Raw genomic sequence first — 17,920 nt, 5'->3', positions numbered from 1 at the left:
ATTTGTGGTGTTCCTTTTTGTAACTCTGCCGTCGTGTCCATTCTCTTCTTTGTTGCCACGTCTCCCACCTCGTCCACTGCCTTTTCCTTTGACTCGTCGTTGCGTCTCCCCATTGTGTTATTTCGAAAGAAGTCACCATCATGTCATTTAGACTTTTTGTATAAAATCTTGCAGTTTTTGTATAAGATAGATACTTGCAGCTCTATTCATATGGAAATTAATAATTAGTTAGAACTATTATGTAGATGGGGAATGGGGTCCCCGCGGGGAATGGGGCCCCGTGGGGAATGGGGATGGGGAGCAATATTCCCCCACAGCGGGGAATGGGGCGGGAATGGGGAGCAAATTTGAGGGCGGGGATGGAGAGCAGGGAGGCATCCCCCGCCCCCGCCCTGCCCCATTGACATCCCTAATTCGCGTCTTTAATAATATGTATAATAAAAAAAATTCTTTAAAATGATGTAACTCACGAAATTTCTTCTGGGATAAATTACAAATCATCAATAGAGTGACTACTAATTAGTACTCAGATGAGGAACACATCAAAGACATAAAAAGTTGAGACAGACTATTTTAATTAAGTATTAAAATTTTTATAATCTAAGATTAATATTTATAATTACAAAATGAATAAGCTAAATATTAATTCAATATGTCAAATAATATCGATATTCATTAATAAATGACCTTTTCATAAAAATAAATAATCAAGACACACATTGAGAATATTATTATGAGAAACCAAAAAAGAGAACTAATAACTCATTACGCACCTTATGTTTGTAGGTCAAAAATGCACCTTATGTTTGTAGGTCAAAAATGCCAAAAGAATCCTCTGAAATGTGTATAAAAAAGAGGTAAAAGAGTTAGTAAACAAAAAATTACATCCAAAAAATTTATCTCTTCATCAAAATATTTTTAAAAAGTTTTATCATGAAAAATAATTTAAGATAATTATATTCTAAACCAATAATTTAGGAATATTTCATCTAGAATGAAATATTTCACATACAACAAATATAAAAATAGAAAAAAAGAATTCATCAATATAAAACGTCCACAAAACAAATTTATTGTTTCTCCTTATATAGAACATAAATAATCGAAAAAATATAAATTGAAGCGATCATTAAAATTTTTAGTAAAAGATATTTATAAACATTTGGTAATTAAACAAAAATTAATTTCGGCATATTTATTTTGACTTATTTTCTTGTTTAATGTATTCTTAAATATACTCGGTAAAACAGCAAAAATTGAATATTTAAAAAATCGAAATTAGACCGGTGAACCGGCCGAGATCCGGTCGGGATCTGGCCGGTTTTTTGAAGCAACATAACAATGTTGCCGTTACAGCCCCAATTTAGCACTAATTACAGCCCACTCCAAGAGAAATGAAGAGAAGGGCTCCGCCCAGTCTTTTCCAGCGCGTTGTCCGTCAACTGCGTCCAGCCATATCCGCGTGCCGCCGCCGTCGTTCCTCAGGTCGCTCCCTTCCCCTCCGTAGCAGCCCTCCTTCCCTTCCATTAAGCAGCCACCGTGGTAACCGCGAAGCCTTCCTCGCGAGTCCGAAGGTGCTCCAACACTGCTATTTGCCTTGGTCACTTGGTGGCTCTATCTCCCCTCCATCAATGTTGACGGAATCTTCGAGTTTCCAGGTACTTTTTTTAAAAGATATGAAGGTTTGATTTACTTGATAAATAACTGTTGATGTGTTGCATGTCTCTGTATCCGTAATGAGTTTTATTAAAAAAAAAAATTTCTGTGAAGCTCTATGCTGTGATGTTTGTGAAGCTATGATGCATGTATATGATTTGCTAAAATTTTATTTACTGATATGTTAATTTTCTGAGCTGTGATTGTGTAACACCCTAACTACCAAAGCTCACGCTTCCGGCTGCGCCACTCTGATAGCTCGGACATTACGACGACACTTATGCTATTTAATACTAAAATATAAGCCCGTTTAAAACTTTTAAACCGAAATACCGATCCAAAAATACTTTCATCCGATATCATACATCCATAAATGCCATACAACTCACAACAACTCATAAAGAGTACATCCATATATATACATAAATATATATATATAAATAACTTTACAAGCATTAACCAATACAATTTCTATCCCTCTTACAGAATATATCAAGATAATGGCGAGGGTTCAATAAACCATAACTAAAACAATACAGAGCATCTCAACAACTAAATAAACTCTTCGTAGCTTCTGCGCCCATATCCTGAAAAGGGAAAAATGTAGGGGGGTGAGAACATCATCCTCGAAAGGGTTCTCAGTAGAGGGTTTTTGGGAATTACTGTAATAGGATACGTGAAGATAACCGCATCAGTGATTAATAACCGTCTTATGCCTCTTTTCAAAAACAACAGTTTCCAATAAAAGTAAAGTCGGAAATCTTTTCTAAAAGAGGAACCGTTCAATTTTCAAAATATCAAAAGCCTTTCAAAAAGGTTATCTAAACTGAACCAAAATAGCCTTTCATATTTTATTCCAAACCAAAAACACAAAACTGAAATCAACCATCGGTTCATCTCATTCCAACCACGGCCCTAGGCCCAAACAATCCAACCAACAACCAATCACCACAATCCAACAGAGTCCCAGATGCAAACACAGATAGGAAGTTCAAGCACAAGCAAACAGTTATTACAAGTAGAACAGTTAGCAATTAATCACATAGGCAAACCAAGTATAATATGCACACCCAACCAATGTCACACAAATGCAAATGATGCATGCCTGTCCCTAGTGGCTGATGATATCATCTGTCGGTTACCAAGCCAACCCGACGTGTCTGGTAGCTAACCCGGACACAGTCTCTCTGTTGCGCTTTATTATCATTAGAGGGTATTTGCGCCCTGTCGCCATTAGAGGGTATCGGTGCCCTGTCACCCTTACAACCAGAGAGAAAACAAAGCATACTCGCATACAACATTCATCTCAGCCATCCGGCTTAAATTCACAATTTATTCGATTGCATACATGCATTTGTACTCAACCATGGATCACCATCTATCTCAGCCATCCGGCTCACGGTTCAATCCGGAACCAGCCAATTTATCAATAAATACAGCCCTTCGGCTTAAGTTCATAATTCATAATCAGCCATACGGCTCACAACTCATTCAGCAATCAGCCATAGTTCAATAGCGTACACGGCCATTCCGGCTCACAACAAAACAACACTTCCACCATTCAACATCATCAAATTCATAAAACCGGCATTTAAGCCATAAATCACTTTTCTCAAGCCATTTCACTTTGAAATCAAATTTCAACTCTTTTTAGCCTTGGCTTTAAAGATCTCATTTCTCAAATCATCTCAGGCTCATAAGCCAAATTTACTCAAAGTGAGTTCCCTTTTTAAAACAAAACCACTCTCGGCATTCTCTTTCCAAAACTTCCAAAACCATGGAAAATTAAAGATTCTTTTTGGGAACATTCAAAATCACCCATCCAACAATGGGATTTTATAACAAAAGTTTCTTGCCAGAGTCCCAAGTCTTTAGGGAAGGTCAACTTATATAAATTCCTTAAAATTCATTGAAACTTTTAAAATCATAGATTCCCGGTTCAAGTAAACAAAACTGAATTTATTATGAAACCGATCATACAAAATCACAAGTTCCAACCCGGTCCAAAAATCAACTCATTTGAAACGGAACCGGTTCATTTGAATCAAACCACTTTCAGGTTTCTTTTTGGAACCCATTTTTCTAGCTCTTCCAAAATGCCTCAAACTTGATTACTCAATCAAAAGTCTAAATTCCTTTAAAATCACTAAAAGCTCCTTTTTATATTGAAATCAATATTAGAGCATCATTCTTTCCTTCAGTGATTCAAACTGTACAAATAGTTCGTTTCTAAATAAGCCAAACTCAACGCATAAAGTTCATTAAATAAATTAAGCTTGAAAACATAAATATTCTCTTAATAAATCAATTAATACAATTTCTCAAATCCAACCCTTTTTAAATAACTTTACAAACAAGAGTAGGATTTTGTAGAAATTTCGGCAGCACCTCCCCTAAAACTTGGACTTTTGCCACCCGGTTCGGGTCCCAACTAAACCGATTCTCATTCCTTTTTAACAGCCCAAAACCAGAAATCAATTCAAAAGCAAACTAAATCCAACAGTCGCCTCAGTGGCATATCTCAAGGAAACTATTTCAGAAATCAACTCAATATCAATCAATTTAACTCATTTCTAAAGCTTTAAAGAATCGGTTCAGCAACAAATCATTTATCAAAACCAAATCAATGAAAGTAAACCAGGCTGAATTCCAAAGAGTATTCTATCTTTAACATCATCAAAACAATTGACTCAATTCTAACCAATCTTCAACGGATTAAACTCAGATTTCAAATATTTAAAGAATCAGCTTCAAAACATTACATTTCACAAAGCCGCACAACAACTCAGCCAAACCAACATCCATAAACATTTGAGTCAATCAAATAATACATAAGGCCGATACAATCACCAAATACACATTTTCTCACATCAGTATCCATATGTAATAATTCCAACATATAGAAATATAGTTTTTGGAAAGCGCCCCTACCTCAAAACGCAATTCCATAACCCAAACGTCTCACAGAGTCCTTTTCGCCTCAGTCCGAAATCAATAACCAAAACCTCAGCTCCCAGCCACTTTCGCAATAACCATAGCAACACTATTCGCAACATATAATAATCAGGACTCGATCCCACGTTACCAAAACTCATTCATTAATCAAACACATACGAATACTAACGCGAGGCTTTTTGAAACATAAACACTCACTGAATTAACAAAACGAAGCAGCCGCATTTCCATATCAACCCAGCAGCGGCTCCATCAGTGACCCCAAGTGACAGTCGCTAGTAAAAGTCCCGGTGACGGCAACTGTTACAATCACATGGCATTAATAACCTTTCTGGAATTCCGAAAGAGCAGAAACCAAACTCAAAACTCTTACCGGCGGTGGAACACAGTGGCAGCAGGGTCTCAAGTGGCAGAAGCTCAGCCCGGAGCTCCGGCGGTGATCCCGGAAGCCACATAACCACTCTCGGTGGCCCAAAGCACGGTGACTCAGCCTGTTCCTCTTCCTGTAGCAATTTCCACAACAACATCACAAGCCCAAAGAGCAGGGAGTGACAGAGCTCAGTCACGGTGAAGCAGGGCGGTACAACGGCGGCTAAGCACAGCCCCTCAAACGGCAGTGACGCAGACACAGCTCCTCTTCTCCGTGCTCGTCGGCGACGCGTGAAGTACAAAGGCAGCATCTTTCCTTTCTCAGCGGACCAGAACAACAGAGACAGAAGGATTCATCTTGCTCCTCTCTCGCTGTTGGCAAGGATGATGACTACACGGGCTTCAGTGGTGGTTCCCGGCGACCCATCATCTGCGGCGGCGCTGGGCAGAGACGGCAACGATGCGAGTGGCGGTGACGGGCTTGGACGACGACGGTGACTTCGCAGAAGAGACTAGGCGCGGCAGATCCAGGCCGTCACCCCTTTCTCACTCGCGAACCCTCTCTCCCCGTGCTTCAACTTCGACGGCGGCGCCAGGTGAACCAGCGGCGGCGGCGATAGCACAGACAGCCGAGGCAGCGCGACGAAGCTGGCTCCATGGTACTGCAGCTCAGGGACGGTGACTCGCAATGATGACAGGCAACAGCCTTCCCAGTGCCACTGACGCAGATTCCTTTCTCTTCCTCTCTTTCTGCTCCTGTGTCTTTCTTTCATGGAAGGGAAAGGGGAAACCGTATGTTTGGCTGCTGGGACATGGGGGGAGCAACGGGTAACCGGGTAGGGTTTTAGGGTTAGGGTTTTTGAGTAAAATTAGGATTAGGGGTAGTTTGGTAATTTCACATAAAATTGGAAATAATATAGTACTTGAAACCCAATTTTAAATCCAACACTAATTGCATATAGAAAATACTATTTGCTCACCAATTTTTGCAAATTATTTTCCATAAAATGCCCAAATCAAAATAATTAGAAATAATATAATTAAACCCTTTATTTTCCAAAGTAGCAGTAGTAATATTTAAAATATTAATTATTTAATCCAAATTATATAGAAATCCTTATTATTTCACAACTACCAACTTTATAATTTGAATATAGAAAATGATTCAATAATAATAAAATTGGATAATAAATCATAACTTGTCTCAAATTCAATAAATCACAACTTGCCTTAATTATCTTTAATAAAATAATCTCTGAAATTAAGGCTATAAATAACTATATGATATGATTTGAGACTTGATCATAATAAGAATTTTCAAAAGTTCTGGGTCTTACAGATTGAGCTAGAAATTACTGAACTGAACTGTGAACTTTGTTTAATAGTAATGGTTGTTTACTGAGATGATTTTTCTTTGTTTATTTAACTGAATGTGCATGCTATTTTTTGAGATTTAAAGTTTATGTAACTCTGTGTTAGTGATATGTTAAGCCTGGTGCCTTGTTATCCCATGTCTGTAATTTGGATTCCATAAAATAAAAGAAATAAAGCCGTTAGGCTTGTGCACTAAAGAATTCTTTACTAATATCTAACTGGATATTATTAGATAAATTAGTCCAGAATAAATAAATTAGTTCACTGTCTCTTAAAATTATTATTAGTTTTTTGATGAAGGACATATGAAAGCTTAATCGGTGGCTTTAAGTATAATAATGCTAGGAGCTTTGTACAAAGATAAATTATATGATGATGACTACGGTATCTGTAATTGATGACTATAAATTTTGATAGTACTTCAAAAATCAAACTAAAATTAAAGTCATAGTTTTATATTATGTAAAACTATTTTTATATTTGAAAATCATTTTGAGTACTCTACTTTATTTATTGTGTTTTATTTGAGTATCTTTTATAATAATGCCTCTCCTTAATTACAGAAATTTGGAGGACTTCTTGTTACTGTTGTTGTTACTTGTTAGTATTATTAAATCTTATTTAAAATTGTAATTAATTTAATATGAATGTAATTAATTTATAAATTGAAACCAATATATTTTGTAAATTATTGCGTATTTAAAATATAAATTTGAATCTATAGAAAAAAGTTACTCTATTAGAGAGGTAAAATGTTTGTGTGTAAAAGGCATAAAGATCGTCCTTATTTATTTGTTACAAAGATTGTTGTTGATTGGTCCGGTTTTGATGTAGGAGATAAACAACTTAGATTTGTTAGAGATAACAAAAGTAATTGCACATTATATAATGCTTATTTATATTGTTTGATGTAATATAAAAACTTTGACACGATGTGATAAAATTAAAAAATTTGGAGTTTTCATATTGTATAGGAGAGATTTTAGAAACCTCTTTAAAAAAATTAGGTGAAGCAATTAATATCTAACAAGTTTCGGGCGATAAAATTAAAAGATTTAGTTTGGAGCATAGCAATTATTTTTAAAAACGAAAACAGAGCTAATAGGATAAAACAACCAATATGGTCATAGGAATGAAAAAAATTAGTTTAAAAACTCTATTACGGAGATTTTTTATTACTTGAAAAATTAAGAACAACGAAACCTTGAGTTTAAAAATTGGATAAGAGATTAGTATCTAAGATTGAAAATGGTGGTACCTGGATGAATGTGTAGTTGGAAATTGATGAAACTCACAGAAGACTGGTGTTGGCTCCCAACATTTGAAAAGAAGAAGAGTGGAGATATTGAGTTTACAATTATATGGGATGAAATATGTTATTATATAGACGACCAAACACCTTTAAAATATAACTAATAATGAAGTCTGTTTTGAAGATAAGTAAAAGAAAAAAATGAATTTGCCATCATTCTCCGGATTTACAGTCACTTTTTGAACAGAAGGCACTTCTTCAGTTACAAATAATTAAATAAAAGAATAAATTAATTATATAAAAGGTTAAATTAATTAGAAGGAGAAACGGGCTACTCAAATCCGATAACTTAAAATTTTAAATTTTAAATCAAATAAGCTAGTTAAGTAAAAGGCGGAAAATCTGATTGAGATGAAGTTGTTAGGATTTCAAAAAATACCCAATATTTTAGTAGTCACTGTCTCCCGTCTTAACCTACTCTGCACCTCCTTCACCCCGAGCCACTTTATAATTCTTCTTTCGTATAACTTTTGCACGAATACTGAGCTTATTCCTCTGCACAATAATCATGTCTTCTTAATCATTGAGAAGAAGGCTCTTAAATTTAGCTAAACGGTTGAAGTGAATCTGAAACATTGGTTTTTGGCTTTATATTTTCTGCTCAGTCACTTAAGGTGAATGAATTTTCCTTCATTTTTTCTTTTTCATTCTTATGTATTTAACTCATGTTGTTTCTATATTTCCGCAGTTCATGCTTAGGTTGATGATGATTTTTCCTATGTAACAGCTTTTCGTTCACTTTTGCATTTGCTCTTTGATTTTGTTTTTATTGTTCCTGCAACATAGTTCCAAAGAACAAAGATAAGCATTTAATTTATACGTGAAGATGAATTGAATTCAGTTAGCTTTTCCAACTTTTTTGAATCATCATAACAAAGTTTTCGTTGCATATATTTAGACTCATATTATTAAGCATCTTGTAGTGTCTTTTATTTTATTTTATTTTATTTATTTATTTATGTTGAGTCAGGTATTAGGTAGAGAATCTGAGTAACATTAATAAGTTTTATTTGTTTATGTTATTTAGTTACTATGATACATTTTTGAAGAATTACAAAGACCTTGCAAATAAACGGAATTGGATTCAACCATTACTTAGTAAGCATTTATTCCTCCTAAGATGACATATTTTTCTTTGAACCAAATCAAGTCTGCATTAATATCTATCTTTATTAAACAATTTGGATTTTGGATCTGTAGTTGCTTTGTCATATTCGGAACAAATACTAGATGGGAGTTTATGGGGTTAGGCACTAAATTTTTTTCCTAATTTAATGTTATGTAATTGAATATGCTTATAAAACTATTTTACATTACATATTGAATTCATCTTATTTTGCATTAGAACGGAGAGAGAGCAAGGCAATATGAGGGTGTAAATTAATCTGTATTTAAGAGCTTCAACAGTGAATGGTACAACCGTTTTTTGACATAGTTTCTCACAATTTTTTTAATCCTTGAATCTATGTATAAATTTTGTTCAAAAATTAACTTGTTTTTCTTTAGTGAATCTTATTTGAGGTATAATAAGTGGCAGACTATGCAAAATATCAACAAAAAGCATTTTTCAGATTTCAAATTTCTAACTTACGAATAAAACTTATGCAAAACTGAACTCATTTTAGTTGAGCTGCTGCCACAAATAGGATTTTGGTTTTTGAGATTTTTACATACTCACCCACTTTATTACTAAGGTTTATTTACTTTTACCTCTTCTCTATCTGTCTATCTACGGCGGCCATCAACAGGTATCCATCAACTAACCCCACTTATTTATCTTAAACTCCTTCTGGCCGTTGCGAAGGCCTTAAGGCAAGTATCTGAAGGAAAAGCTTCTGCTCAAGCTGAGGCCGCTGAATGGAAACGGGAATTTGTTTTTGAGAGGGTGCAGAATCTGCATTTTTTTTCTACAAGTTCTTATAATTAAAAATACAAGTTTCACTTTCTGTGTACACATTTCCTGTTCTATAACATCGGATATTGCGGAAGAAACAATATACTTTTTCATCTGCCTGAATAGCAAAATCAATTTTATTTGTTTACTTGGGATTATTTGTTTACTTGAGTTATTTTAATAAAATAGAATATTATATTGATATAAGGTTTTGGGTATATATATATAGTTCTACGTCAGACTTGGATCACACGAACGATGGAACTCAAGCATATGCATATATAAGCTAAGGCAAAGTATAAATAAGACTAGTTTATGTTATTAATGCATAATAATATATTCTCAAATTTATCCTTATTTAAAAGGTTTTTATTTTACTAAAAAACCTATCAATTATTGATTCAAAATAGAAACACATCAATTATTGAGTGTCTATCTGATTTGCAGGCTGTTGATTTTAGGAGCTCTCATCGGAACTTTAACGTGAACTTTATCCCCCAGGCCATAAAGGTACGTAGTATGGCAGGAAGGAAGAAATAATCCCTGTATATATAATATGTAATGAAATTAATAATGAGTCATTCACCATTCCTGCTTTAGTGTTACCATTTTTGAGATCTCATGCATGTATATATTTGAGTTAAAATTTTTACAATTTTGTTGTCTGAAGCTGAAATTGTAATGCCCTAAATGTTCTGATACTTAATTTTTCTCTCTTTGGTCATTGATGATCTGCTATTTTACTTTCAAGATAGCCCATTTACTTTGCATTCAAACATTTACAAAATTAATTAGATTTACTTCTAAAAATTGTTGCTATATAAAGGTTGAATAAGGGTCAATATTCACTGACTCTTACCCCCAATCTTTGGATTAAGGCCTCAAAACTGGGCATGACTTGTTTAGGGAAAATTTAATGCGATAGATATTTAGAGGTCATATGATTCTATTTAATAATTTCTGTAATGCTCGCTTTACTTTGATTTAATCAAGGTCGCAGTTACATTAATTTCTTACATCACTTAGAGAAGTGTTTGTTGGGGATAAAAAATTGTTGTCATGTCATCTTTAACACTACCAAGTTTGTCTCCTATATTATCACCTTTAAAAGTTGATACCAGACTTTTCTTGATTAATTAATTTCATTTATTTATTACTATTCAGATAACAAAATTGTTAAATAATGTACTATGTTGTTTGAAACTTGATTCATATAATTGGTATAATCATTGTGCACTATTGAGTTTTACATTGTCGTTCTCTTGCTAATTGTCTAATGACCTTGTGTTGTGTAAAGGAATAATCAAATGCCAAGGAAACCTCGGTACACCGTTAGTACTGCAGCTAGAACTGTAGTTGCCCCTAATAGTCAAACCCACGCTACTCCGGTGAGTTATTTAATGCACCACTTATTTCAAATGTTCATTTGCTTTTTAGGATAGACTTTTATTATTTATAATTTGTGGGAATACTGAAAAAAATTGGTTGATGTACTAACTACTTTGTTTTTAGCACACGGATGGAACGCATGATACGGGAGCAAATACTTCAAGTGCACAGTGACGTGCTAGAGCGCCTCCACCTCCGCATTTCGGTAATGGTGCTCGACAATCTCGTGTTAACGCTATACCGTTTCGACCACCGTGCAATGAAACACGGCTAGCTCTGTCAAGTGACATTGGGGACGCTCGAGCTCCTGTGACAAATAGAAAGCATCCGGATTTACATGAAGTTGTAGAAGACCATTCAAAAGATGAAGACTATGGTCCAGAGGCGGATGAGGTCGAGTCGTTCGATGATCATGTCGACAACTTATTTGCTGCACATGAAGTTGAACGTCAAGGAAATGCCAACAGCAAAAAAGGACACCGATTATTAGGTTGTTGATGTCATAGGTATTCTTTTTATGCTTGTTTCTTAGAAAGTGTAATTACTCTTCTCCATGTATTCTAATTCTCTTAGTAAACTTACATTTAAAGTTTGTTCCCTCTGTTAGAAAATAGTGTGGCTTCTTGTATGGAGCTGACTGTTAAGGAGGCATTAGCACTTCCTCCTGGAAAGAAGATCGTACTACATCATAACAAAGAGTTGCAACAAGTTGGTCAGGCAGCGGGCTTATTGAGCAGGTTCTTGGGGACATTGGGGTCTGATTTTCAACAGTTACCAATTTGTGCAAAAAGTTGGAAGACAATGAGCAAGGCTTCCAAGGAGCATGCATTTGACCAGGTTAAGGTAATGTTTATTTTTTTTTGTTTGATAACGTAAGGCGCTACCAATGCTCGGTGTAAAATGCTTTTTTTTATCTATTAAATGAACAATACAAGGAAAGATTAAGACGCACACACATGATATCGACCATACAGATTTTTATAGAATATCGACAAATTTCTAAGGACTTTTTTGTATAGTGTAAATTGCACTACGTTATTATATAGCTTAATCCCCAATTAATCCGGTCCTTCGTGTATAGCAATGTAACTAATAAGTGTAGTAATAATAATAATAACAATAATAATGATAAAACTTATAAACCTCATGAGAATGTTAAAGCTGCTCCTATTGTCCTCAATTAGAGAGTGACTAGCTGTTATTTATGACTTTCGGTTAAATGAAAATGTCTGAAGAATATAAATTTGAACACATTTTCACAAGTTGATTCCGTTACCTTCCTAACTTTGAAATTTTGAATGTTTTTGTGGTTTTAATTTTTTGTTGAGAGATTATTTAATTATTTTCTAGCCATGGGGATGCTGTTTTTTTGTGCTACTACTCTCCGTTAGTAGGTGAATCTCTTTGGTTTTCTATTTTTTTGTTTTAGTCTGGTAAATTAGAGAAGGATAGTGTATGTTGGGTTTCTTTTTGTTCACTTCTTTGAATTTTGTTGCCGAGAATTGTTCTTGTCTAATTATGTGTCTTTTGATAATATTTAAGTCTGTTTGAGGTGGTTAATTATTATGTTTTCCTTATCTTACTATATGGGTCTGCTCCTCCTCAACACTCCCGACCAAAAATCCCTTCACCTTTCAACTTTGTTATTGTTGTCCCTGCCTGTATAAAGCTATTGTAGAAGAGATTCAGCCTGATTCCTTTAATAGGATTTGATGGGTTCCTTTGCCAAAAAGTTCTAACAGATTGTATTAGTAACTAAAACAATATTTAATGAAGTGATATATACTTGATCACTACTAAGCTGGTCGAGCAAGGGAGATTCGGTTCATATCTTGAAGGTGATTAGGCATGCTTATATTGGATGCGATTCTTGCTCTTTATATGGTTATAATGGTTGTGAAACTTGCATTTTGAACTTAGCTTTTAGGATAAAGTTTTCATGGTGGAAAGTTCTCAATCATATTTATTTGTGTGTTGAGTTGATGAATCGTGTATAAAGTTCTGTGATGTAGAATGGATTTGGAGTTAAAGTTAATGGTTACAATGACGGTGTGAAAGCACTGATGTCAATATCGTTATCATCTTTATTGTGTTATCTTATGATCTGAACTACTTGTAGCGAGTCTTCCACTATGAGGACGATGGAAGAGAGTGGATAAAGCAGGGAATTGTACAAAGAATAGGAAGATCCTGGAGGAACGCAAGAAATCATTTGTTCCATAAGGTTTATGGCAAAGAACTAACTTTCGAGGAAAACCTCAAGCGTAAGCCAGCAGGAATAGAGACAAATCACTGGAAAAAGTTTATTGAATATCAGTTGGACGAGGACACACAGGTAACAAATATTTAGTTGAAATTTCATTGTATTCGATTTTAAATCGTCATGATTTACTACTAAATATGCTGAATTTATTGTGATAGTGGAAAAACTACTACCCAAAAGTTCATCACCTTATCCTTTTTTGTGTTTCCTGAAGTTGTACATGGCTGACTTATAAAACCATTAACAGTGTAGTAATTTATCCCAATAACATTTATGTTTGTCATTTTGTGTGTAGGAGAAGTGTAGAAAAAATGCTGTTAATCGTTCAAAGCAACTGTACACACATACCGGAGGTTCTAAAACGATGGCAAGAAAGTGACACGAAGAAGTAATTAATTTAAATTCAGTTCCAGAATGTTGACGTGTTTCTGGTAATATAGTGTTGTCTGTTATATGATTAAGTGTTGATGATTGTTATAGGAGCAATGACAGGAAAGTCCTATTGGTAGAGGAGAGGGATCGACCATGAGTCATAAAAAAAAGAATGGTTCGTATATGAATGAAGATGCGCGTCTGGTTGGGGTAAATCATGTTCTTTACTTTTTCAAATTTCTCTTTGCAATTACTACCATTGAATTTAAATTAGTGTAAATCTGGATCTCACATGTTTGCAGGAAGCAATTGAACAAATTGAGAGTCAAGACCCCTCCAGCAAGGAATTTTCACAGAATGATTCCCTTGCACAAGTGCTTGGAAAAGAGCACCCAGGAAGAGTTCATGAACTCAGTTTTGGTCCATATCCCAATCAGTATTTTCGTAACATTCCACAACAGTCTGACTACGGTGTACAGATTGAGGAGTATCAGATGGAGATTGTAAAACTTAAGGCGGAGGCACCAGAACTCAAGGCAGCAGCAACAGAGGAAAAGGCAAAGAGACAGAGAATGGAGGCAAAGGCAGCAGAGGAGAACGCAAAAATGCAGACAATGGAAAATTTGTTAAGATACGTAATCCAGCAATAAGGAGGTAATTTGCCACCTGAAATAGCTGCAGATTTGGATTCTTTGAGAAGTGCACCAACCTCATCCCATGCAAGATGATGTGCAGGCACTAATGATCTGAATTATCAATGTTGGAATTTGAATACTATTTAATTGTTCACTATCCTAATGACTTTTGAGATATTTATTTGTAGTTTTTCATTTTGGTGACTTTATTTGTAGTTTACAGTACTGAATTCAAATTACTATTATAATGATTCATTTTAGCATATATATTATTATTCTGCTTCGTGTGTTTTAGTTTTATTGGCCGTTGGTTATTTTAATAAATTAAAGTAACTGAGTGAAAGAACGTATAAAGAATAAAAGAATTGGCATATTTTATTATAAATTCAGGTTTTTTAAAGTGTAAGTATACATTTTGCAGCAGTTTTAAATCTGCCGCTATATCCTAACAAAAATTGTCAACGAATGGCATTTTGCAGCGGTTTTTAACAGCTGCCATCTCCAAGCATTCCCATTCCGTTGATTTCGTAGCGGATAGAACCGCTGCAAAATTATACCGCTGTAAAATACCGTTTAATAGCGGTTATACCAGCGATTACTATTAACCGCTATTAACGGTTTAACCGCACGCTATTTTTCAGCGGATATACCAACCGCTGCTATCCATTTGGTAGCGGTTAAAAATCGCTGCTAATCCTATGTATAACCGCTACTAAGTGCCGAATGTGGTGTAGTGGTGATATTACCAAAAAAAATAGCATAGATCCTTCCGTCGGCGTATAAACTAAGGAGCGAAAATTTTATTTTATAAAATAATAATAAAAATAGAACTCATAATTATAATAATATTATATTATTGATAATTATAATAAAATAAAAAATATGAGACACAAATCAAATATTTTATTTTTTTCTCTCTTCATCACCTTCATATTGTGTGTGTTATTTTATCTCTCTTAATATTATCTTTTATTTTATAAAAAAACTTTTTTAAAAGAATTTTTATTAAGGAGAAAAATATCTTCGCTTTTGTTGAGTTCCAATCATTTCAAAAATTATATCTACTAAAAAGTAGGTGATATATCAAAATGACCATCCATTTGTTAAAATTAACTTGTGAGTAGACATTATATTTCTAGTTATTTTGTCAAATCTATTATTTTTCGTACGTTACTATTCATATGTACATATTTGTTATTATTTATTTATAATATTTTCTATTTAAAAATATTATATATTACTATTCACAAATACTATATATATCATTATTCACAACGACTATTAAAATAAGTTCTTTTTGCAGATTTTGAAAAATCATATAAGTGTTATTTGAAAACTAATACCTGTTAATTTGTTATCAGATTTACTATTTTAAAATATTGAATAATGCCTATGTTTTGAATGAATTATTTGAGAGGTTTTAATTAAAAAATCATAATTAACGATAGTGACGTTAGTCGTCGATGCATCCCACTCAAACTTTAATTTGAGGGGGTGATATTAGCTTATTATGTAGGTCAGATATTAGATATATTAATTCGTTCTATTACACTAGAGAAAAAGACTATTCATGGAAGTAGAATCGTCCAGTGTGTAATTGTCAAATTCTAAATTAAGAACTCTCTTTTTATTTGCTTGTTGATTTGATTATTGAATTCTGATACAATTTGTATTTTTTCATGTAGGTTATAAATATATTGTTTATTTGCTGAGTTACTGAAAAGGAGTTAGTTAGAAACTAATTGTTGTTAGTAAGGACGGATGTCAGTTGTAACTAATAGTAATTAGTATTGTGATTGGTACAATAGGTAAACCAGATCCAACTATATATACACACCCATGTAATTAATTCTTGTGTAATGAAATCATTCTCGCACTTTCTGAATTTTGATCCCAATTCTCTCTGTTCTCAAGAATGGTTAGCTGTACTTTTGCATGTTAAATGTAGAAAAAGGTTAGAAACGTTCTTTGCTTTCCAAACTAGAGTTAAAGAAAATCAATTAAGAAACAAGCTGAATTGCATAAAAAAGAGGGATCTATGACTGATTACTTGTTAGATGTGAAGAAAACTGTGAATGCTTTGATTTCAATAGGTGTTCAATTAGATGAAACTAAAAATGTACAGCAATTTTAGGAGCATTAATTGAAGAGTATGGACCGTTGGTGCATTAGAATCACTTCTTTTAGTGCAAGAAGAGTGGATTAGGAAGTTTTGAAGGTTAGACTCCATTGTTAAAACTAATGTTGCACAGAGGAGAACTATGAATGAAGGTTTTGGCATAGGGAGTCCAAAAAATTACAACTACAGTAAAAATCATTATCAAGATGGTAGAAGTTATGGCAATTTTTTTTGAGATAGAAGTAGAAGATATGGTGCACCCAAAGGTAGAGGCAGAACCTATTTAGAGAGGCCTACATGTCAAGTATTTGAAAAATATGGTCATTCAGTTGCTGAATGTTGGCATAGATTAACGAAAAATTCACTCTCTCTGGTTCTCAACACAGATCACAAGCCAATTTGACTACAATTGAGGCATTTGATCATTTGTTGCTCAATCAACTGTCTTTGATCCAAATTGGTACCTTGACTCTGGTGTTATGCATCATATGACGTCAAATGCTTCTCGACTGGAAGAATATACATTTTATAGAGAAAATGAACAAGTGCAAGTTGGAAATGGTAATGCCTTGGTAATCTCTAATATTGATAGCTCTTTGTTCAAACCATTTTCTTTTTCGCATACTTTTAAACTGTATAAACTGATGCATGCGCTTGATTTCACAAAGAATTTACTTAGTGTGCATAAATTTGTGACTGACAATAGAGCATGGATAGAATTTCATGCTGATGGTTATTATGTAAAATGTCAGGATTCAAAGAAAACTCTTTTCTGAGGATCAGTTGATCATGGACTTTACTCTTTCAGTCTGAATAAAAGTCAAATCTCACACACTGCACACATCACTACTGTCTATGATGATGCTGCATTCAAGATTTGGCACTTGAGATTAGGGCATCCTTCTATAGATGTTTTGTCTAGAATCTTAAAATCCTGTAACATTTCTTTCAAACACCCAAATTCTATTTGCAGTTTTTGTTGTTTAAGTAAATCATAACAGCTTACATTCCCTGATTTAATAACCAAGTTCAATAGTCTATTATAGCTTGTATATACTGATATTTGGGGCCTAACCCCTGTACCAATAATAAATAGTGTTCGGTACTACTTACATTTCATTGATGCTCACACTATATTTACTTGAATTTATTTATTTCATCACAAATTATGAGTGCACACTATTTTTATGTATTTTAAGAAAATGGATGAGCTCTAATTAGGTGTTAAAATTAAAGAAATTCAGTCTGACAATGCAAATGAATATGTTGCTTTAATAAAATATTTGAGTTGTGAAGGCATTCAACACAGGTTTTCTTACTCGTATGTTTATCAGCAGAACGACACAGCAGAGCGCAAAGATAAGCATATCACCACAATGAAGTTGACACTTTTGGCTGAAGCTGGTCTTCCTAAGAATTTTTGGGAGAGGCATTTGTGACAGCTGCTCAGCTTATTAATTTACTTCGCACTTTAGTGCTAAATTTTGCCTCACCATCCTAGAGACTATTTGGAAAAGCTCCATCTTATGTTTAAGGTATTTGGCTGCCTATGCTTCGCTCACACGAGGCTATACAACAAAGA

The sequence above is a fragment of the Arachis ipaensis genome, chromosome B3, assembly GCF_059453495.1.
Source record: "Arachis ipaensis isolate K30076 ecotype BB chromosome B3, ASM5945349v1, whole genome shotgun sequence".
NCBI classification, from domain to species: Eukaryota; Viridiplantae; Streptophyta; class Magnoliopsida; order Fabales; family Fabaceae; genus Arachis; species Arachis ipaensis.
The sequence above is the reverse complement of the archived record's forward strand: the minus strand, read 5'-3'. Positions refer to the sequence as shown.